General features: G+C 45.2%; 1 pseudogene; it reads right to left on the bottom strand.

Moving 5' to 3' along the window:
• Positions 1-15,736, bottom strand: part of LOC106592467 (LARGE xylosyl- and glucuronyltransferase 1-like) — a 182,305-nt pseudogene extending 166,569 nt beyond the window's left edge.
• Between the last annotated feature and the right edge of the window lie 9,051 nt (positions 15,737-24,787).

The following is a 24,787-nucleotide window of genomic DNA, read 5'->3' on the forward strand; positions in this document are numbered from 1 at the left end:
CCATTTCAAATTCCTTATATGAAGTAAACCAGACAGGACAGTTATTTTTTGTTGACAGATATCCAGGGGCAACACTCCAACACTCAGACATCATTTACAGACTAAGCATTTGTGTTTAAGTGAGTCCGCCAGATCAAAAGGCAGTAGGGATGACCATGGATGTTCTCTGTTTAGTGAGTCCTCCAGATCAGAGGCAGTAGGGATGACCAGGGATGTTCTCTGTTTAGTGAGTCCTCCAGATCAGAGGCAGTAGGGATGACCAGGGATGTTCTCTGTTTATTGAGTCCTCCAGATCAGAGGCAGTAGGGATGACCAGGGATGTTCTCTGTTTAGTGAGTCCTCCAGATCAGAGGCAGTAGGGATGACCATGGATGTTCTCTGTTTAGTGAGTCCTCCAGATCAGAGGCAGTAGGGATGACCAGGGATGTTCGTGTTTAGTGAGTCCTCCAGATCAGAGGCAGTAGGGATGACCAGGGATGTTCTCTGTTTAGTGAGTCCTCCAGATCAGAGGCAGTAGGGATGACCAGGGATGTTCTCTGTTTAGTGAGTCCTCCAGATCAGAGGCAGTAGGGATGACCAGGGATGTTCTCTGCTTAGTGAGTCCTCCAGATCAGAGGCAGTAGGGATGACCAGGGATGTTCTCTGTTTAGTGAGTCCTCCAGATCAGAGGCAGTAGGGATGACCAGGGATGTTCTCTGTTTAGTGAGTCCTCCAGATCAGAGGCAGTAGGGATGACCAGGGATGTTCTCTGTTTAGTGAGTCCTCCAGATCAGAGGCAGTAGGGATGACCAGGGATGTTCTCTGTTTAGTGAGTCCTCCAGATCAGAGGCAGTAGGGATGACCAGGGATGTTCTCTGTTTAGTGAGTCCTCCAGATCAGAGGCAGTAGGGATGACCAGGGATGTTCTCTGTTTAGTGAGTCCTCCAGATCAGAGGCAGTAGGGATGACCAGGGATGTTCTCTGTTTAGTGAGTCCGCCAGATCAAAAGGCAGTAGGGATGACCAGGGATGTTCTCTGTTTAGTGAGTCCTCCAGATCAGAGGCAGTAGGGATGACCAGGGATGTTCTCTGTTTAGTGAGTCCTCCAGATCAGAAGGCAGTAGGGATGACCAGGGATGTTCTCTGTTTAGTGAGTCCTCCAGATCAGAAGGCAGTAGGGATGACCAGGGATGTTCTCTGTTTAGTGAGTCCTCCAGATCAGAGGCAGTAGGGATGACCAGGGATGTTCTCTGTTTAGTGAGTCCTCCAGATCAGAGGCAGTAGGGATGACCAGGGATGTTCTCTGTTTAGTGAGTCCTCCAGATCAGAGGCAGTAGGGATGACCAGGGATGTTCTCTTGATAAGTATGTGAATTCGATCATTTTCCTATCCAAAAAAATGTATGTCAGGGAAAATGTACGGAGTAAAAAAATACAGTATTTTCTTTAGGAATGTAGTGAAGTATTAGTAAAAGTAGTTAAAAATATAAATAGTAAAGTGAAGTACAGATACCCCCAAAAAACGACTTAAGTAGTATCACTCCAGTACAGTGGTGATTTCAGCATGTACATCTTAGTGGGGCAAACTCAACCTAAATTTTGAGATACAAGCCAGCAAAGCCACAAAACACTAAACAATACATTAACTACACTATAACGGTGACAAACGGTGCCCACAAACTGTTAGGGCCTCTACATAAAGCTGTCCCTACAGCAGAGCTTTCATTTTCAGCACCATGTAGTTAATCCTTACCACTGCTACACCTGGTTCTCAGCGGAGCCTTGTCTGGCAGCCAAACAGCTCCTTCTGCTTCATTTACTGACTTAAAAAAAAAAAACATAGCTGATATGGCTGACTCGGTCAAACAAAATGTGGTTTCTACTGACAATTGAGATGTGCAAACTATGGCATAAAGGGGACGATGAGTGGATAAGTGGCAATCCGTAATTTTAAGACATTAAGACATTAATAAGCGAGCTAAAATGGACGTAGTAAATGTAAGTATTTGTTCTGCACTTTAGAAATTTACAGCGACAGAATTCAAAACATGGGGCCGTTCTTACAGCGTTCTCCCTGTACACCAAGTCAGAACCGTAGGATAAATAAAAGGGGGCATATAAGCAGACAATGAAAGCTTTTACATTTATTTAATGATGACATTTCTCTAAAACAGGCTATAGGCTACATGTGCACCACCAAGTCAGAACAGTAGGCTAAGTTATGAGGGGGAAAGGGACCAAATTATTAGGGTGAGGCTACTAACAGCTTACCACACAACATACCCATAGTGTTACTTTCTTAGCTACAGTGGGAAAATACAAGGTCGAATCATGACGTCAGTGATCTTCAGGTCGGAGCTCTAGAAAGAAGCCAGAGTTCCCGACTTGAAAATTCCCAGTTCGATGAAAGTTCAAAACGTATTTTCCCCAGGCGGAGCTTGTCCCCCCCCCACCAACGTATTTTCCCCAGGCGGAGCTTGTCCCCCCCCCAGAGTTCCCAGTTGTCTTGAACTCACTGAAGTCAGATTTCCCATTTCCACATTTCCAGTTGTTTTGAACACGGCAATGTAATGTATTCAACCTTTTCTGGCCCATGGTTTTGCATATGAATGTTTATCATTTTAAGCATGGGGAAAAGAGACCCTTAATTAAACCCAAACTTGGACCACACACCCTTTCCACCGAATATTAGACAGGGGAAGCAAAATAGTGATTGCTTTGCAACGCTTGCAGTTAGCCACGGATTCCTTCCAAACCACTCCTTGTTGAATTTGCGAATTCCGCCTTGTTGTGTAATGTTTATGCCCAATGGCCGATGAGCAGCGATACATTATATCTATAATTGAAAAGGATTTGCCAGTAGATTGTCGACGTGATTCATGATGATGACTGCTAGCTAAGATTTTGAAAGTATGATGTTGACATGATCAGTCCAATCATAGTTGGGGGTAGATATAACGTGATTTGACATCATTTTATCGGTGGCCAATGACCTTGAGCCGTCTTGGACGGGCACTTCTAATGTAAATCTCTGGCAGCACCCAATGGGGCTTGAACTGCCTAGCTCTCCCTATAGATTCTACAGTGATGTAGTGTCCCCATGAGTGACAGAACACTGAGCCAATCACGGCGTCACTAGAGAACATTACCAACGCCTACGCTCTGCATTTCCCGCTGGCTGCCCCACCACCACAGAAAGCACTGATCTAGGTTGAAACACCTGCATTTTGGAGCTGCCTTAAATCAAGAAAGCAAAAAAAAAAAGAGAATGTTTATATGCGGATTTATTAACTTTTTACATTGTTTGCAAACTCATATATGATACTCATTAATGTCAATATAACATGTAAACCAGGCTCTGCCCCACCTGCCCTGAATGACGGGGCCGCCATTGCTCCAGCAGTAAGTACAGCCATGTTATAGGGACGACTAGAAGGAGAAAGATTCATTTTCACAGCTACAGTTAATGTCTTGTAGAAGTGTGATTTATAATGCTGCTTTATCAGGGCGAAACACACCTCATCATAAAAAAGATATCACTACGCAGCCGTAGGGAACATATCCCATTCCCTGTCTGCAACATTCATTAACCCAGATATCTCCATATATTATTCTGTGAAAGTGTCAGAATTTAGAAATAGAAATGATAATGAACTAGGCTGAAATATGTGGCTGATGTCCTGGTGAGGGACAGAGCTCTCCACTGGGGAAAATGAGGACGATGTCCTGGTGAGGGACAGAGCTCTCCACTGGGGAAAATGAGGACGATGTCCTGGTGAGGGACAGAGCTCTCCACTGGGGAAAATGAGGACGATGTCCTGGTCAGGGACAGAGCTCTCCACTGGGGAAAATGAGGACGATGTCCTGGTGAGGGACAGAGCTCTCCACTGGGGAAAATGAGGACGATGTCCTGGTGAGGGTCAGAGCTCTCCACTGGGGAAAATGAGGACGATGTCCTGGTGAGGGACAGAGCTCTCCACTGGGGAAAATGAGGACGATGTCCTGGTGAGGGACAGAGCTCTCCACTGGGGAAAATGAGGACGATGTCCTGGTCAGGGACAGAGCTCTCCACTGGGGAAAATGAGGACGATGTCCTGGTGAGGGTCAGAGCTCTCCACTTGGGTAAATGAGGACATGGATCCCCCAGAGGAACAGAGGAGAGACAGGCCTCTGACCACTGTACTGTAACGTCTCCCCCCTGGTCACATCAGTGGGGGGACTGGCTGACTGACTGACTGACTGGCTGGCTGGCTGGCTGACTGGCTGACTGGCTGAATGGCTGGCTGGCTGGCTGGCTGGCTGGCTGACGGACTGACTGGCTGGCTGGCTGGCTGGCTTGCTGACTTACTGACTGACTGACTGGCTGTCTGGCTGGCTGGCTGACTGGCTGGCTGGCTGGCTGACTGGCTGGCTGGCTGACTGACCGACCACCAGTAAAGACACAAGCATCCAACAGAACCAAAACTTTGAAATAGTAAATATTGAAGAAAAAAAAAAATGATAGATGGGAGATGTAGCATTTCTGATTTGTAATCACAAGGAAACAAATAGTTTCCATTAGCAATGAGCATCTGGGCTCAATCAGAGTAGATCAGTGAGGACGACTGAATAAGAGATTATACTTTAAACCAGTTAGATAACAACCGAAATATTTATTAGTTCCTTGTTTACGTTAGAAGTTTGAAGCGTGATGAAGAGGCAGGAAGCAGATACACAAGGGTTATTAGCTATTATACTGGATGCTAATTGGACATTAGTTATTATACTGGATGCTAATTGGACATTAGTTATTATACTGGATGCTAATTGGTGTATCAAGCTGACTTGATCCAACCCCAGAAAAAGAAAAACATCTATAAATGAGACCTAAGATAAATATTGTCCGTAAACAAATAAAAGCGACTCCAGCCTCGACCTGGAAAAGCCTGAAACTAACAGTATTTATGACCGAACGGATCGATTATCTCAGCCAATCACGGCTCTCGGCAAGGTTCCCATCTTTTTCTGTGGCTAAACCAACTGGGCTGGTAATTTAACAGTTGTATTCGTATTTACAGGTGACATACACGTTTGTTATTAAGGCATATGAAAGTTCACATGTTCCAGAAGGCAAAGCTGCTTAAAAAAAAAAAAAAGATTTTCATGCTTTTTTTTAACGTTCAAATGGCTCTCCTTCCTGTGAGGTAGTGACGCGCCAAATACACCTAGTTTCCTGAAATGAGTCACAATTTGGCTTCCAAAAGCATCGGTTCAAATGACCAGAAGAGATGGAAAAACAATGTCTCTGAATCCACCAGGACTATAACACAAGTCAAGGTGAAAGTGTAGCCTTGGTGTCATTCCAGGTGATCTGATCCCAGACCAGTGTTCAGGTATGGTCAGAGATGTTTAATACAGCTACTCCCTGACTAATTAACATTCCAGGTGATCTGATCCCAGACCAGTGTTCAGGTAGGGTCAGAGATGTTTAATACAGCTACTCCCTGTCTAATTAACATTCCAGGTGATCTGATCCCAGACCAGTGTTCAGGTATGGTCAGAGATGTTTAATACAGCTACTCCCTGTCTAATTAACATTCCAGGTGATCTGATCCCAGACCAGTGTTCAGGTAGGGTCAGAGATGTTTAATACAGCTACTCCCTGTCTAATTAACATTCCAGGTGATCTGATCCCAGACCAGTGTTCAGGTAGGGTCAGAGATGTTTAATACAGCTACTCCCTGTCTAATTAACATTCCAGGTGATCTGATCCCAGACCAGTTTTCAGGTAGGGTCAGAGATGTTTAATACAGCTACTCCCTGTCTAATTAACATTCCAGGTGATCTGATCCCAGACCAGTGTTCAGGTAGGGTCAGAGATGTTTAATACAGCTACTCTCTGTCTAATTAACATTCCAGGTGATCTGATCCCAGACCAGTGTTCAGGTAGGGTCAGAGATGTTTAATACAGCTACTCCCTGTCTAATTAACATTCCAGGTGATCTGATCCCAGACCAGTGTTCAGGTAGGGTCAGAGATGTTTAATACAGCTACTCCCTGACTAATTAACATTCCAGGTGATCTGATCCCAGACCAGTGTTCAGGTAGGGTCAGAGATGTTTAATACAGCTACTCCCTGTCTAATTAACATTCCAGGTGATCTGATCCCAGACCAGTATTCAGGTAGGGTCAGAGATGTTTAATACAGCTACTCCCTGTCTAATTAACATTCCAGGTGATCTGATCCCAGACCAGTGTTCAGGTAGGGTCAGAGATGTTTAATACAGCTACTCCCTGTCTAATTAACATTCCAGGTGATCTGATCCCAGACCAGTGTTCAGGTAGGGTCAGAGATGTTTAATACTCTCTGTCTAATTAACTGATCTAGGGCTGCAGCTTCAACTGACCGCAATGCAGATCTCTTCTCCTCTCTCTTCTGTCCTGCGTCCCAAATTCAGAAATGAGCACATTTTGTTTACTCTACATTTGGCTTGCTAATTCAACCCGTCCGAGAGGAGGAGGAGGAGGAGGAGAGATGCAGAGCAGAGAGGTGGCTTTTCTATGCCTCACAGGCCGTGTGTGTGTGTGTGTGTGTGTGTGTGTGTGTGTGTGTGTGTGTGTGTGTGTGTGTGTGTTTCTATGCCTCACAGGTCCTTTTTCCTCCTTCCTGGCTCACCACTCGTCATTAGCATTCTAAATACATACAAGGCTTTGTCATCACATTCCCCTCACAACTCATTTCAACTAAAATTATGCATTTTATAATTATGTGTTATACAGTGTCTCCTTGTTTAACTACTACATTACCTCCTGTCTAACAGTGTCTCCTTGTTTAACTACTACATTACCTCCTGTCTAACAGTGGCTCCTTGTTTAACTACTACATTACCTCAAGTCTAACAGTGTCTCCTTTTTTAACTACTACATTACTTCCTGTCTAACAGTGTCTCCTTGTTTAACTACTACATTACCTCCTGTCTAACAGTGTCTCCTTGTTTAACTACTACATTACCTCCTGTCTAACAGTGTCTCCTTGTTTAACTACTACATTACCTCCTGTCTAACAGTGTCTCCTTGTTTAACTACTACATTACCTCCTGTCTAACAGTGTCTCCTTGTTTAACTACTACATTACCTCCTGTCTAACAGTGTCTCCTTTTTTAACTACTACATTACCTCCTGTCTAACAGTGTCTCCTTGTTTAACTACTACATTACCTCCTGTCTAACAGTGTCTCCTTGTTTAACTACTACATTACCTCCTGTCTAACAGTGGCTCCTTTAACTACTACATTACCTCCTGTCCAACTACTACATTACCTCCTGTCTAACTACTACATTACCTCCTGTCTAACAGTGTCTCCTTGTTTAACTACTACATTACCTCCTGTCTAACAGTATCTCCTTGTTTAACTACTACATTACCTCCTGTCTAACAGTGTCTCCTTGTTTAACTACTACATTACTTCCTGTCTAACAGTGTCTCCTTGTTTAACTACTACATTACCTCCTGTCTAACAGTGTCTCCTTGTTTAACTACTACATTACTTCCTGTCTAACAGTGTCTCCTTGTTTAACTACTACATTACCTCCTGTCTAACAGTGTCTCCTTGTTTAACTACTACATTACCTCCTGTCTAACAGTGGCTCCTTTAACTACTACATTACCTCCTGTCTAACAGTGTCTCCTTGTTTAACTACTACATTACTTCCTGTCTAACAGTGTCTCCTTGTTTAACTACTACATTACCTCCTGTCTAACAGTGGCTCCTTGTTTAACTACTACATTACCTCCTGTCTAACAGTGGCTCCTTTAACTACTACATTACCTCCTGTCTAACAGTGTCTCCTTGTTTAACTACTACATTACCTCCTGTCTAACAGTGTCTCCTTGTTTAACTAATACATTACCTCCTGTCTAACAGTGTCTCCTTTAACTACTACATTACCTCCTGTCTAACAGTGTCTCCTTGTTTAACTACTACATTACCTCCTGTCTAACAGTGGCTCCTTTAACTACTACATTACCTCCTGTCTAACAGTGTCTCCTTGTTTAACTACTACATTACTTCCTGTCTAACAGTGTCTCCTTGTTTAACTACTACATTACCTCCTGTCTAACAGTGGCTCCTTGTTTAACTACTACATTACCTCCTGTCTAACAGTGGCTCCTTTAACTACTACATTACCTCCTGTCTAACAGTGTCTCCTTGTTTAACTACTACATTACCTCCTGTCTAACAGTGTCTCCTTGTTTAACTAATACATTACCTCCTGTCTAACAGTGTCTCCTTTAACTACTACATTACCTCCTGTCTAACAGTGTCTCCTTGTTTAACTACTACATTACCTCCTGTCTAACAGTGTCTCCTTGTTTAACTACTACATTACCTCCTGTCTAACAGTGTCTCCTTGTTTAACTACTACATTACCTCCTGTCTAACAGTGTCTCCTTGTTTAACTACTACATTAAAACAGGATAAAACTACATAGACAGGTAATTCAGCCAGGATAGAACTACATAGACAGGTAGTTCAGCCAGGATAGAACTACATAGACAGGTAGTTCAGCCAGGAATCAGGATAGAACTACATAGACAGGTAATTCAGCCAGGATAGAACTACATAGACAGGTAGTTCAGCCAGGAATCAGGATAGAACTACATAGACAGGTAGTTAAGCCAGGATAGAACTACATAGACAGGTAGTTCAGCCAGGACAGAACTACATAGACAGGTAGTTCAGCCAGGAATCAGGATAGAACTACATAGACAGGTAGTTCAGCCAGGAAACAGGATAGAACTACATAGACAGGTAGTTCAGCCAGGAATCAGGATAGAACTACATAGACAGGTAGTTCAGCCAGGAAACAGGACAGAACTACATAGACAGGTAGTTCAGCCAGTAAACAGGATAGAACTACATAGACAGGAAGTTCAGCCAGGAATCAGGACAGAACTACATAGACAGGTAGTTCAGCCAAGAAACAGGATAGAACTACATAGACAGGAAGTTCAGGCAGGAATCAGGACAGAACTACATAGACAGGAAGTTCAGCCAAGATAGAACTACATAGACAGGTAGTTCAGCCAGGAATCAGGATATAACTACATAGACAGGTAGTTCAGCCAGGAATCAAGATAGAACTACATAGACAGGTAGTTCAGCCAGGATAGAACTACATAGACAGGTAGTTCAGCCAGGAAACAGGATAGAACTACATAGACAGGTAGTTCAGCCAGGATAGAACTACATAGACAGGTAGATCAGCCAGGAAACAGGATAGAACTACATAGACAGGAAGTTCAGCCAGGAAACAGGATAGAACTACATAGACAGGAAGTTCAGCCAGGAATCAGGATAGAACTACATAGAAAGGAAGTTCAGCCAGGAATCAGGACAGAACTACATAGACAGGTGGAGGATGTGTATATGTGTGTGTTGAAGCAGCCGATGTTAAACCCACTGTGGACACAGTGAAAACAGAGTAATAGACCAAACATCTTTATATTCTTCACCTCTAGTCTCTCCAGGTTGTTGTGTTACAGATGACTTTCATTCACCCCAGAGCCCAGGGTATACTGGGCTATATATATAGTAGTTAACCTAGGGTATACTGGGCTATATATATAGTAGTTAACCTAGGGTATACTGGGCTATATATTGTAGTTAACCTAGGGTATATAGGGCTATATATATTGTAGTTAACCTAGGGTATATAGGGCTATATATTGTAGTTAACCTAGGGTATATTGGGCTATATATTGTAGTTAACATAGCATATATTGGGCTATATATTGTAGTTAACCTAGGGTATATTGGGCTATATATTGTAGTTAACCTAGGGTATATTGGGTTATATATTGTAGTTAACATAGCATATATTGGGCTATATATTGTAGTTAACCTAGGGTATATTGGGCTATATATTGTAGTTAACCTAGGGTATATTGGGTTATATATTGTAGTTAACCTAGGGTATATTGGGCTATATATTGTAGTTAACCTAGGGTATATCGGGCTATATATATACTGTAGTTAACCTAGGGTATATTGGGCTATATATTGTAGTTAACCTAGGGTATATAGGGCTATATACTGTAGTTAATCTAGGGTATATTGGGCTACATATTGTAGTTAACCTAGGGTATATAGGGCTATATATATACTGTAGTTAACCGAGGGTATATAGGGCTATATATATTGTAGTTAACCTAGGGTATATAGGGCTATATATTGTAGTTACCTGGGTCTGCGATCGGATTTCTTAAAGCCCCTTCAATGCTGATGTCTCAACAACTGCATTGTGAAACATTAAAACACCAGATAATACAAATGCAATTTATGTGATAGGTCTATAGATAATTTGAATTATATGATTGGCCTATAGCCTGTCTCCGTTGGCCTATAGCCTGTCTCCGTTGGCCTATAGCCTGTCTCCGTTGGCCTATAGCCTGTCTCCGTTGGCCTATAGCCTGTCTCCGTTGGCCTATCGCCTGTCTCCGTTGGCCTATCGCCTGTCTCCGTTGGCCTATAGCCTGTCTCCGTTGGCCTATCGCCTGTCTCCGTTGGCCTATCGCCTGTCTCCGTTGGCCTATCGCCTGTCTCCGTTGGCCTATCGCCTGTCTCCGTTGGCCTATCGCCTGTCTCCGTTGGCCTATAGCCTGTCTCCGTTGGCCTATAGCCTGTCTCCGTTGGCCTATCGTCCGTCTCCGTTGGCCTATAGCCCGTCTCCGTTGGCCTATAGCCCGTCTCCGTTGGTCTATCTCCGTTGGCCTATCGCCTGTCTCCGTTGGCCTATCGCCTGTCTCCGTTGGCCTATAGCCTGTCTCCGTTGGCCTATCGTCTGTCTCCGTTGGCCTATCGCCTGTCTCCGTTGGCCTATAGCCTGTCTCCGTTGGCCTATAGCCTGTCTCCGTTGGCCTATCGTCCGTCTCCGTTGGCCTATAGCCCGTCTCCGTTGGCCTATAGCCTGTCTCCGTTGGCCTATCTCCGTTGGCCTATCGCCTGTCTCCGTTGGCCTATCGCCTGTCTCCGTTGGCCTATCGCCTGTCTCCGTTGTCTCCGTTGGCCTAGGCCTGTCTCCGTTGGCCTATCGTCTGTCTCCGTTGGCCTATCGCCCGTCTCCGTTGGCCTATCGCCCGTCTCCGTTGGCCTATAGCCCGTCTCCGTTGGCCTATAGCCCGTCTCCGTTGGCCTATAGCCCGTCTCCGTTGGCCTATCGCCCGTCTCCGTTGGCCTATCGCCTGTCTCCGTTGGCCTATAGCCTGTCTCCGTTGGCCTATCGCCTGTCTCCGTTGGCCTATCGCCTGTCTCCGTTGGCCTATCGCCTGTCTCCGTTGGCCTATCGCCTGTCTCCGTTGGCCTATAGCCTGTCTCCGTTGGCCTATAGCCTGTCTCCGTTGGCCTATCGTCCGTCTCCGTTGGCCTATAGCCCGTCTCCGTTGGCCTATAGCCCGTCTCCGTTGGTCTATCTCCGTTGGCCTATCGCCTGTCTCCGTTGGCCTATCGCCTGTCTCCGTTGGCCTATAGCCTGTCTCCGTTGGCCTATCGTCTGTCTCCGTTGGCCTATCGCCTGTCTCCGTTGGCCTATAGCCTGTCTCCGTTGGCCTATAGCCTGTCTCCGTTGGCCTATCGTCCGTCTCCGTTGGCCTATAGCCCGTCTCCGTTGGCCTATAGCCTGTCTCCGTTGGCCTATCTCCGTTGGCCTATCGCCTGTCTCCGTTGGCCTATCGCCTGTCTCCGTTGGCCTATCGCCTGTCTCCGTTGGCCTATCGCCTGTCTCCGTTGTCTCCGTTGGCCTAGGCCTGTCTCCGTTGGCCTATCGTCTGTCTCCGTTGGCCTATCGCCCGTCTCCGTTGGCCTATCGCCCGTCTCCGTTGGCCTATAGCCCGTCTCCGTTGGCCTATAGCCCGTCTCCGTTGGCCTATAGCCCGTCTCCGTTGGCCTATAGCCTGTCTCCGTTGGCCTATAGCCCGTCTCCGTTGGCCTATAGCCCGTCTCCGTTGGCCTATAGCCTGTCTCCGTTGGCCTATAGCCTGTCTCCGTTGGCCTATAGCCTGTCTCCGTTGGCCTATAGCCTGTCTCCGTTGGCCTATAGCCTGTCTCCGTTGGCCTATAGCCTGTCTCCGTTGCTGGCCAACTACAGATGCCACCAGATTCATATCAGGAAATGTAGGTCATTTCACTTAAAAACAGCAGAGGTCATCAGGAAACACTGACGAAACACTCACACAGAATGGTCGTTGCGTCGCGATAACACAGATATTTAATGAAGCTAATACTGCCTCTGGTTTAGTCCTCTATATTTCACAGTCCTCTCTGGCTAGCCAAGTCACAGCCACAGCCAGAATCATGCTAGCTTTCATCAGTTGTCCTGTTGTGTTACAGATTACAACCTACTGCTCTGTGTGGATGTACATGGACAAACACCGGGTGAGTGTGTGTAAGACTTTTATATCACTAATGAGAAAAGAAACATTCAAGAGAATTTGTTCCAAGCAGGTTGAAAGCAGAGCAACTTACTCAAGTAGGCTGCAGAACCATGGACAGCTACTGACCCTAAACACGATCTAATCAGTACACCGGGCCAACTTCTGCGATGACTCACTAGTGGCAATGATAAGGGACATAAAGGTTTAGACATACATTGCATTCGGAAAGTATTCAGACCCCTAGACTCCTTGCTAAAGCCAGTGTCTCCCAGTCTCCCCACTAAAGCCAGTGTCTCCCAGTCTCCCCACTAAAGCCAGTGTCTCCCAGTCTCCCCCACTAAAGCCAGTGTCTCCCAGTCTCCCCACTAAAGCCAGTGTCTCCCAGTCTCCCCACTAAAGCCAGTGTCTCCCAGTCTCCCCACTAAAGCCAGTGTCTCCCAGTCTCCCCACTAAAGCCAGTGTCTCCCAGTCTCCCCACTAAAGCCAGTGTCTCCCAGTCTCCCCACTAAAGCCAGTGTCTCCCAGTCTCCCCACTAAAGCCAGTGTCTCCAGTCTCCCCACTAAAGCCAGTGTCTCCCAGTCTCCCCACTAAAGCCAGTGTCTCCCAGTCTCCCCACTAAAGCCAGTGTCTCCCAGTCTCCCCACTAAAGCCAGTGTCTCCCAGTCTCCCCACTAAAGCCAGTGTCTCCCAGTCTCCCCACTAAAGCCAGTGTCTCCCAGTCTCCCCACTAAAGCCAGTGTCTCCCAGTCTCCCCACTAAAGCCAGTGTCCCAGTCTCCCCACTAAAGCCAGTGTCTCCCAGTCTCCCCACTAAAGCCAGTGTCTCCCAGTCTCCCCACTAAAGCCAGTGTCTCCCAGTCTCCCCACTAAAGCCAGTGTCTCCCAGTCTCCCCACTAAAGCCAGTGTCTCCCAGTCTCCCCACTAAAGCCAGTGTCTCCCAGTCTCCCCACTAAAGCCAGTGTCTCCCAGTCTCCCCACTAAAGCCAGTGTCTCCCAGTCTCCCCACTAAAGCCAGTGTCTCCCAGTCTCCCCACTAAAGCCAGTGTCTCCCAGTCTCCCCACTAAAGCCAGTGTCCCAGTCTCCCCACTAAAGCCAGTGTCTCCCAGTCTCCCCACTAAAGCCAGTGTCTCCCAGTCTCCCCACTAAAGCCAGTGTCTCCCAGTCTCCCCACTAAAGCCAGTGTCTCCCAGTCTCCCCACTAAAGCCAGTGTCTCCCAGTCTCCCCACTAAAGCCAGTGTCTGGTGTAGGACCTGACTCCTTTCCCAGTCAGAGGTCAAATCACCCTTTAACGTCACCATTCTCCGTTCTGTGGCGGAGACGCTGAAGCCCCTTGTGGTTTTACTACGGTCAAGTCCCATCGTGATCTGATAGGCCGTCCCACTCCAATCCACATCGATAGTGATTGGTCGATGTTTCACGGAGAGCAGCTTTAAAAAACACAGAAATAAATGGAGCAGGAAGCAGATCTACTGTTTATGTTGTGCCAACACTCAGCAGTCCCTACTGTGAGTACAGAGCAGCACGCCATCACTGACAGCATCTAGCAACTTTGCTCAGCCGGATGAAGCTGCATTTCATACCGACCACGTTCCAGGAATGATCACCTGATGAGTGACCGCATGAAATCACTCCTTTTATCTCTTTGCAACAAACAAAAAAAAAATCAGAATATGGGTTTGTGTGTCTATGCTGATAAATAGGAACACTAGACTATCAGTAGCAAGATCAGTCGGCTTCCCAAATCATCCAGTCAAACGTTGATGCTCTGGTTGGAGCGCATTGTAACAGTCTTTATAATAGACACTAGTCATCTCAGACTGGCGAAGTCTACAGCGTGGATTCCAACCCTCTTTCACTAGGAAGGTGAAGTGGACTCTATTTTCAAGTGTTCCTGTAAATAAATAGTGTCGGACGTCAGGACCCAAGAAGGTGAACAGTTCCCAAATCGCCGAGGAAACACAGACCAGCACACAGACAGACCGCTAATGAAAACACAACATGTACCGTTATTTGAATCTTCTATTCAATGCATCAGGTTGATCCGATATATTGAGTTATGTTGCCATTTGGAACAACGGTGGAGAATTGACAAAGTAACTTCCTAAATGTTGTCTAGTCTAGCACGTCAATATTTGACATTGGTTAAAATAATGTAGAGTGGGGGGGGGGGATTAAGGGGCCATTTTCAGACCTTAATTTCAACACGCTTGAGAAGAGTTGAGTGAGTGAGCGAACTATGCAGAAAACTACAAATCGCGTTTATTTCCACTCATTCTACAAATGTTGGATCCAAAAGAAACATAGGCTACACTCAACCAGGACTTCATTGGCTTATGAAAGTAAACCACATAATAGTTCAACCTTACTAAAGTCTTATATATATAAAAATAAAAATAAATGAAATATGTGCTCATCTTTCACTATTCAGTCACCCAAAGTGGTCATAATAAGTGTGTAACTAAGATGCGCGATTTTGTGAATGAAACGGATCCATCTAATTTAACTCACCGGGTGCAGATGAAGCTCCAAGCGTTGGTCTTCTTACCCTGAGACAGCAGTAGTCCAAAACCTTCTTACCCTGAGACAGCAGTAGTCCAAAACCAAATAACCAGACTTGATTCAACTAATACGGTGGTCCTCCTTTTAATCCACTCCTAAATTTAAGGCTATTTAGTAGAAGAACCAAAAAATGGCACCACAACATGATACCTTCTCTCTTGCGTAAAAAGGGGAGGTGATTTTCCCAAAAAAGGCTACTTGTTTGATTCAGTTTGTGATTTCTGTATCTCAAGGTAATTTCCAGTGTTAGTGATGAATCCACTTCACAGAGGCAGCTTTGATTCCGTTAGCAAGCACACGCTAACGGTAAGTAGCACCGGTGTCATCCCGTAGACGAACGGGCCCTGCTTTTCAAACAGCCGATAATGTATTTTATCTTATTATAAAAAAAAGAGTCCAACCCGTTCCCGCTGCGATCAACAAATTCCTTCCATTGGGAGTCTTTCGGATCGCAGCAGACACACACACACACACACACACACACTCTTTCAATAGCAGCAGTGTGTGTTTTGTATTACTGTGAGGAGCAGCTGCCAGCGACAGACCAAAGCAACAAGAAATGCGGCATCCGAGACAGCAGGGTAAGAAATCGTCCCCCCTTTCTCCAACTCAGAGATCAATGTCCACATACATTATATCCCGGTAAGCGTATATCCTCAGTAAACGACTGATATATGACCCGCCAGGACGGTCATTCCAGCGGCAGTGATTGTGTTCACACTTTCCAGAGACGGCCTCGATACACAACACTCCTTTTCTTCCCAGCCTCCTCCGGTTGTGACAAGCATGTCGCGGCCAATCCACGAGCGCGCATCCGGGACCCCCCTCCTTCGTCTGACCGGAGCGCTCCCGGTAAAACATGGAGCGGAACGTACTCACTGGATTGGAGTCAGTAAAGTACGGCATTGCTACTGTGTGGACCGTGCAGCTAATAAAACCACAGAGACAGTTGATAGGCTACTATTACGGGCCAGATGATGTGTATATATATATATACACTATTACGGGCCAGATGATGTGTATATATATATATATATATACACTATTAGGGGCCAGATGATGAGTATATATATACACAGTTGATAGGCTACTATTACAGTTGATAGGCTACTATTACAGTTGATAGGCTACTATTATATATATATATACACTATTAGGGCCAGATGTATCAACTGTGTGTATATATATATACACAGTTGATAGGCTACTATTACAGTTGATAGGCTACTATTACAGTTGATAGGCTACTATTACGGGCCAGATGATGTGTATATATATATATATACACTATTAGGGGCCAGATGATGAGTATATATATACACAGTTGATAGGCTACTATTACAGTTGATAGGCTACTATTACAGTTGATAGGCTACTATTACGGGCCAGATGATGTGTATATATATATATATATACACTATTAGGGGCCAGATGATGAGTATATATATACACAGTTGATAGGCTACTATTACAGTTGATAGGCTACTATTACAGTTGATAGGCTACTATTACAGTTGATAGGCTACTATTACGGGCCAGATGATGTGTATATATATATATATATATATACACTATTAGGGGCCAGATGATGAGTATATATATACACAGTTGATAGGCTACTATTACAGTTGATAGGCTACTATTACGGGCCAGATGATATATATATATTAGGTTACTATTATAAGACAATAGTAATAAAACCATTGGATTGGGTGGCAGGGTAGCCTTGTGGTTAAAGTGTTGGTTTATTAACTGAAAGGTTGCAGGTTCGAATCCCCGAGCTGACAAGGTACAAATCTGTTGTTTTGTCCCTGAACAAGGCAGTTAACCCAGTGCTGTGGATGTCGACTAAGGCAGCCCCCTGCACCTCTCTGATTCAGAGGGGTTGGGTTAAATGCGGGAGACACATTTCAGTTGAAGGCATTCAGTTCAACTGACTAGGTATCCCCCCATTTCCATTGGTGTTATTATGCATCGGTCTACACTTATACAGCCCTCATCAAACCAGACAGCCACTACTTCCCAGTAGCCACTACTTCCCAGGCCTTATACAGTAGCCACTACTTCCCAGGCCTTATACAGTAGCCACTACTTCCCAGGCCTTATACAGTAACCACTACTTCCCAGTAGCCCCTACTTCCCAGGCCTTATACAGTAGCCACTACTTCCCAGGCCTTATACAGTAGCCACTACTTCCCAGGCCTTATACAGTAGCCACTACATCCCAGGCCTTATACAGTAGCCACTACATCCCAGGCCTTATACAGTAACCACTACTTCCCAGTAGCCCCTACTTCCCAGGCCTTATACAGTAGCCACTACATCCCAGGCCTTATACAGTAGCCACTACTTCCCAGGCCTTATACAGTAGCACTACTTCCCAGGCCTTATACAGTAGCCACTACTTCCCAGGCCTTATACAGTAGCCACTACATCCCAGGCCTTATACAGTAGCCACTACTTCCCAGGCCTTATACAGTAGCCACTACTTCCCAGTAGTCACTACTTCCCAGACCTTATACAGTAGCCACTACTTCCCAGGCCTTATACAGTAGCCACTACTTCCCAGGCCTTATACAGTAGCCACTACTTCCCAGACCTCATACAGTAGCCACTACTTCCCAGTCCTTATACAGTAACCACTACTTCCCAGGCCTTATACAGTAGCCACTACTTCCCAGGCCTTATACAGTAGCCACTACTTCCCAGGCCTTATACAGTAGCCACTACTTCCCAGTAACCACTACTTCCCAGACCTTATCCAGTAGCCACTACTTCCCAGACCTTATACAGTAGCCACTACTTCCCAGGCCTTATACAGTAGCACTACTTCCCAGGCCTTATACAGTAGCCACTACTTCCCAGACCTTATACAGTAGCCACTACTTCCCAGACCTTATACAGTAGTCACCGCTTCCCAGGCCTTATACAGTAGCCACTACTTCCCAGACCTTATACAGTAGCCACTACTTCCCAGGCCTCATCTAACCAGACAGACACTTCCCAGGCCTCATCTAACCAGACAGACACTTCCCAGGCCTCATCTAAACAGACAGACACTTCCCAGGCCTCATCTAACCAGACAGACACTTCCCAGGCCTCATCTAACCAGACAGACACTTCCCAGGCCTCATCTAACCAGACAGACACTTCCCAGGCCTCATCTAAACAGACAGACACTTCCCAGGCCTCATCTAACCAGACAGACACTTCCCAGGCCTCATCTAAACAGACAGACACTTCCCAGGCCTCATCTAACCAGACAGACACTTCCCAGGCCTCATCTAAACAGACAGACACTTCCCAGGCCTCATCTAAACAGACAGACACTTCCCAGGCCTGTTGTTAACACACTGGTGATGCATCATGTTATGCTTCTGCTCAGACGCTATGCACTGGAGAATACCAGCAACAATAAGAAAAATCAAAATTATCAAACATGTATTTTTGTATACATGCAGGCTGCAGTGTGAGAAAATCCACATGTCAAAATGCGTTTTTTGGGGGGGACGGTGAAACCCAAAGAGATGATGGATTGCATCCAGTGTTTTTAGCCTTCTAAACAGAATAGATAGTGACCCCAGAGAGGGAACAATGCTGTGATTCTACACATCACCGTGGAGTGTAGAGAGATCGTCGAGGAGGAAAACACATCACCGGTGTCCTAAATGATTTGGATACAGGATAGAAATGGATGCTTTGGAATGGGTTTGTGTGGAAAGGAGAAATTGCTACAGATTGTATGGTTTTTGGAGCAGTGTAGCCTGTATGAAAACTGTATGGAACTCAATCAGGGTAGGAATTGAAACTGCCAAGAGTGTTCATGAATTGAAATGTCCACATTTCCTCTCTGAGCCGATGTTGCAGGAACATACAACTTCTCCCCCCCCCCCCACACACACAAGTTAACACGTCGTTCCCAGGGGAGTGGAGAAGTTCTCCTCAAAGTCACATCTTCAGCATCGCGAAGCAGCCTGGGATCAGAGATTAACTGTAGCGTCGTACTGAGTGGTATAACCTCGTCGTACTGAGTGTGTCCATATTCAAAGGCCCCCAGTGGGGATCAGGACAGAACAGTCTCCTCTCTGCACCGCCGGCTGACTGGGGATCAGGACAGAACAGTCTCCTATCTGCACCGCCGGCTGACTGGGGATCAGGACAGAACAGTCTCCTATCTGCACCGCCGGCTGACTGGGGATCAGGACAGAACAGTCTCCTATCTGCACCGCCGGCTGACTGAGGATCAGGACAGAACAGTCTCCTATCTGCACCGCTGGTGTCACGTCCTGACCATAGTAAGATGTTATTTTCTATGGTAGAGTAGGTCAGGGCGTGACAGGGGGTGTTTTGTGTTTTTCTATGTTTTCTATTTCTATGTTTAGGTTCTAGTTTTTCTATTTCTATGTTGTTGTTTTTGGGATGATCTCCAATTAGAGGCAGCTGGTCCTCGTTGTCTCTAATTGGAGATCATACTTAAGTAGGTTTTTTTTTCCACCTGTGTTTGTGGGTAGTTGTCTTCTGTTTAGTTTATGTACCTGACAGAAATGTACGCTTTTGTTTTTCGCTTTGTTATTTTTTTCTTTAGTGTTATGAGTTAAAATAAATATTCATCAGGAGCAATCAACAGTCTCTCTCTCTCTCTCTCTCTCTCTCTCTCTCTGTCTCTCTCTCTCTCTCTGTCTCTCTCTCTCTCTCTCTCTCTCGCTCTATCTATATCTATCTCTCTCTCTCTCTATATATCTATATCTATATCTCGCTCTCTCTGTCTCTAACTCTCTCACTCTCTCTCTCTCTCTGTCTATATATATCTTTATCTATCTCTCTCTCTCTCTCTCTCTCTCTCTCTCTCTCTCTCTCTCTCTCTCTGTCTCTCTCTCTCTCTCTCTCTCTCTCCCTCTCTCTCTCTCTCTCCCTCTCTCTCTCTCTAATATATAAACCTATATCCTATTGAAATGCGAGGTCCAATTCAGCAGTTTTTATCTCAATATGTCACGACTTCCAGCGAAGGTGGCTCCTCTCCCTGTTCGGGCGGCGCTCGGCGGTCGTCGTCGCCGGTCTACTAGCTGCCACCGATCTGTGTTTCAGTGTCTATTAGTTATGTCTGGTTTTTGTTTGCACCTGTTTTGTGTTTTGTCATTAGTGGGGGGGTTATTTAGTCTGTCTGTGTTTAGCGGATTTTGTGCGGGATTGTTCGTTGTTACGTGTGGTGTTACTTTTATTCTCTAGGCATTAGGGTTGCCGGGCTGCGCCCCGTCTGCCTTTTGAACGGAGCTTCCTTTTTGTCCATTTTTCTGACTGTTATGCTCCCAGCCGTATGTGAAACTTACCCGTGGATTTATTAAATTAAGATTGTTCCAACGGACCTCAGTCTCCTGCGTTTGACTCACTCCTTAAACTGTTCATTTCGCTCGTGACAACTGGATGCTGCTTTCATTAATACAACGGGATGCTGCTTTCATTAATACAACTGGATGCTGCTTTCATTAATACAATGGGATGCTGCTTTCATTAATACAACGGGATGCTGCTTTCATTAATACAACGGGATACTGCTTTCATTAATACAACGGGATGCTGCTTTCATTAATACAACTAGATGCTGCTTTCATTAATACAACTAGATGCTGCTTTCATTAATACAACTGGATGCTGCTTTCATTAACACAACGGGATGCTGCTTTCATTAACACAACTGGATGCTGCTTTCATTAATACAACGGGATGCTGCTTTCATTAACACAATTAGATGCTGCTTTCATTAACACAACGGGATGCTGCTTTCATTAACACAATTAGATGCTGCTTTCATTAACACAATGGGATGCTGCTTTCATTAACACAATTAGATGCTGCTTTCATTAATACAACTGGATGCTGCTTTCATTAATACAACGGGATGATGCTTTCATTAATACAACGGGATGATGCTTTCATTAACAAAACTAGATGCTGCTTTCATTAATCCAACTGGTTGCTGCTTCATTAATACAACTGGATGCTGCTTTCATTAATACAACTGGATGCTGCTTTCATTAATACAACTGGATGCTATGTCAGGCTAGAGACCAAACAGTGGGCAGGGCCGACACACAGCTGAAACCCTGATGTACAGATGGCAGAGGAGGAAATATTCAGTCACTCTTGGAGGACAGTGGAAGTACATTTAAAACGGTTCTTTATTATTAATACCAGCATGTTTTGGCATGCTGTCTTCATCAGGGTTTTTGTTGTCAGACTATATACCACTATGCAGACTATGGTGGCCTACTGTGGTGGTTAATTTCTGTATTACCAAATGAGGAGAGTTACAAACTTCACACACCAGTCAGAGTTATACTTAAACTACATCTTTAATAATTAAGAGCTTTGTATTAGCACTTTGACTTTCAATGATGCACCATTTCTAATGAACCATTGAAAAGTGACTACACAAAAGTACAACGATCTTTTATAGCCAAGATACACCCCTCTCAACCTACATGATGAACCACCGATCTTAGAAACAGTTCACAAAGGGACCTTATACTTGAGAGAGGAGTATCCCATAGACAGATAGCATTCGCTATAAATTATCATTCAGTTTGGTCCCCAAGACGAGGTTCTAATCTCGTTCCTGGTACTTCATAGCACAAAAACACCAACTCATCCAATGGCATAAATCAACTCTAGATACTCCCATCTCAAGTAAACCCCCTCTTGATCCCACTCCTGGACAAGCTCACTGAGGGGAGTGACTTGCACACAGACATTGTGGAAACAAGTAATTGGTTCCCCATTAATCACGCCATCCCTTCACATGGTTTAAGAAAAGGTAAAGACACATTCACATATGAAGACAATGTTCCTTCCTGTCCTCTTCCCTTTCTGATCTTCTGCATAGCACCAGGGACATGTAAAAGACAAGCCTGACCTCTCCCCTCTCTGGGCCCCAAGTGACTGAGCTCCTGCTAAGGGATAAGTGCAACTGCCAACATTCATTATCCAAAGGGATACATTCTAATGACAAGTATCTCACATAAGCATATTATGCAAATAAAACATCTTAATTATCTATCTTACCCAACTCATTCTGATTCATCCACCACACTACACTGTCTGAAGTCTGGTGTACGGATGGTAGAGAGATGCTGTTCCAATCAATATGTTACATCATCGTTTTCCTTTCATACACCTGCCTTGTTGTTCAGTCCTGTAGCACAGTCAGATGCTATAAGACAATCATATTCACCATCACACCTGTGAGCTGATAGTTGATGAACGGTGGTAGTATGAAGGACATGCCCCCCCCCACCCCCCACCCCTACTGCACTCCAGAGACACAGTGCCACCTCTCAACACTCTCACCCTGGCTAAGCTGATTCAGTCACTTACACTGCTGGTCTATGGAGTACAGGGCCAAGGGACTCTCTCCAGCGCTACCGCTAGTTACCTAATGATATGCATTGGAGAAAGCTAATTCTATTAGCGTCGATTCGCGGTGGGCACGAAGAGAATGGAGGATGCTTCAACAGCACACTCTGGATGCATCTCAAATGGTACCCTTTTCCCTATGTAGTGCACTACTTTTGACCAGAGCCCTATGAGAATAGGGTGTCGTTTGGGCAGCATGTTAGCACCGCAACACTAGGACGCTCGACTTCCGACGAGCCATCAAACAGGCAAAAAGTCAATACAGGACTAAGATCAAATCCTACTACGCCGTCTCAGACACTCGACGGATGTGGCAGGGGTTGCAAGCTATCACGAATTACAAAGGGAAACCCAACCACGAGCTGCCCAGCGACGCAAGCCTACCAGACGAGCTGAATGCCTACTATGCTCACTTCGAGGCAAGCAAAACTGAACCATGCATGAGAGCACCAGCTTTTCCGGATGACTGTGTAATCTCGCTCTCCGGAGCTGATGTAATACCTTTAAACAGGTTAACATTAAAAAACAGGAAGTGTAGTAAGAGATTGTGATGACCAGCTGTCAAGTGTCTTCACTGACATTTTCAAGCCAGCCACCACTCACCCTTGGGCTGCTCTTTACTCTCTTCACTGCTTCAACGTAGGAAACTGTTTGCCCCAGTTGAACTCTGACAATCTGAACCTGTCTCTCTCTCTCTCCCAGGGCACTTCGCATCCCCAGCTGCAGTTAACACACAGTGTTTTTCTCTATCCCAACTCTATCCCAACTTTACATTCTGACCATGCCCTCCTGCACATCTTCCTTTTACACAGTGCTGCAACATGTCTGAATCCTTGGCACCTAAAGCACTGTACCGGGTTCGGAACATAGGCCCTCACAGAAGAGCAAATATAACCATAACCTGACCTTATCAGGTGGAAACGCTGTGTCAAAGCTCAACAAAAGAGACAGGGTATTGCCACCTGGTTTACATCTCACCAAACGGTGGGCGTATTGCCAAAAACCAGGAAAATGATTTTTCATCTGATCAACCCCTCTGATCACTATTGTGAGCGGCGTCCTGCTCCGAAGAGTAAAGAACGACAGAGGTTGAGGACCGAGATGCTTGACGCAGAGCGCCCTCTGCCTCTGGGCGAAGGTCTGTACTTACTGCCATCACACACACACACACACACACACACACACACACACACACACACACACACACACACACACACACACACACACACACACACACACACACACACACACACACACACACACACACACACACACCACACACTGCTGCTACTGTCTATTATCTATCCTGTTGCCTAGTCACTTTACCCCTACCTATATGTACAGTACAGTGCCTTCAGAGATAATTCAGATAATACTTTTTCTACATTTTGTTGTTACAGCCTGAATTTAAAATGTATTAAATTGAGATTGTGTGTCACTGGCCTACACACAATACCCTATGTCAAAGTGGAATTATGTTTTTAGAAATGTAAAAAAATATATACATATATTGAGTCAATAAGTATTCAACCCCTTTGTTATGCCAAGTCTAAGTAAGTTCAGGAGTAAAAATGTGTTTCACAAGTCACATAATAAGTTGCATGGACTCAACGTGTGTGCAATCAAATCAAACTTTATTTGTCACATGCGCCGAATACAACAAGTGTAGACCGTGAAATGCTTACTTACAAGCCATTAACCAACAGCGCAGTTCCAGAAGAGTTAAGAAAATATTTACCAAATAGACTAAAGTAAAAAATAATAAAAAAGTAACACAATAAAATAACAATAACGAGGCTATATACAGGGGGTACCGGTACAGAGTCAATGTGGAGGCTATATACAGGGGGTACCGGTACAGAGTCAATGTGGAGGCTATATACAGGGGGTACCGGTACAGAGTCAATGTGGAGGCTATATACAGGGGGGTACCGGTACAGAGTCAATGTGGAGGCTATATACAGGGGGTACCGGTACAGAGTCAATGTGGAGGCTATATACAGGGGGGTACCGGTACAGAGTCAATGTGGAGGCTATATACAGGGGTACCGGTACAGAGTCAGTGTGCGGGGGTACAGGTTAGAGGTAATTTGTACATGTAGGTGGGGGGTGACGTGACTATGAATAGATAATAAACAGCGAGTAGCAGCAGTGTGCAAAACAAATGGGGGTCAATGTAAATAGTCCGGTGGCCATTTGATTAATTGTTCAGCAGTCTTATGGCTTGGGGGAAGAAGCTGTTAAAACCTCTTAAGGCTCTGGGGGAGTGTACGGATGTTCGATGAATGACGTTCCCAAAGTAAACTGCCTGTTACTCAGGCCCAGAAGCCAGGATATGTATATAGCATTGGATAGAAAACACTCTGAAGTTTCTAAAACGGTTAAAATAATGTATCTGAGTATAACAGAACTGATATGGCAGGTGAA

Source organism: Salmo salar, chromosome ssa17 (genome assembly GCF_905237065.1).
Source record: "Salmo salar chromosome ssa17, Ssal_v3.1, whole genome shotgun sequence".
NCBI lineage: Eukaryota > Metazoa > Chordata > Actinopteri > Salmoniformes > Salmonidae > Salmo > Salmo salar.